Source organism: Henckelia pumila, chromosome 4, assembly GCF_033568475.1.
Source record: "Henckelia pumila isolate YLH828 chromosome 4, ASM3356847v2, whole genome shotgun sequence".
In the NCBI taxonomy this organism is placed as follows: Eukaryota; Viridiplantae; Streptophyta; class Magnoliopsida; order Lamiales; family Gesneriaceae; genus Henckelia; species Henckelia pumila.
Window position 1 is genome coordinate 213332594 of NC_133123.1, and position 377 is coordinate 213332970.

General features: G+C 38.5%; 1 non-coding gene across 1 annotated transcript; it reads right to left on the reverse strand.

Annotated features, from left to right (window-relative positions):
* LOC140870173 (small nucleolar RNA R71) lies at positions 1–106 on the reverse strand. The gene has a single exon (XR_012147147.1). It is a non-coding gene; the product is annotated as a small nucleolar RNA R71 (small nucleolar RNA).
* Positions 107–377: the final 271 nt, after the last annotated feature.

A 377-nucleotide genomic window follows, 5' to 3' on the forward strand; every position in this document is an offset into this window, starting at 1 on the left:
AGCTTAAGATTGAGATCTGTACCTTCAAGCAGCATGACTCAGAGCAGTTATACGAATCATGGGAGAGATACAAGGATTTGGTGAGGCGTTGTCCTAATCATAATTTTGCAAACTGGGAAGAAATTGAGTTTTCTCTATAATGTATTAAATACGCATACTAGGATGTCAGTGGACTCTGCTGTTGGAGGTACAATATTTTCTAAGGACCCTATTTAGGCCCATGAGATGCTGGAACATATGACTATTAATAGTTTTCAATGGTCGTCTGAACGAATGAGAGTCAAGAAGTCTGTCGGAGTGTATGCAGTTGACCCTATCACATCTATCTTTGTCCAACTGTCTGCTTTAACTACATAAGTGGCTTTATTAAATAAGAT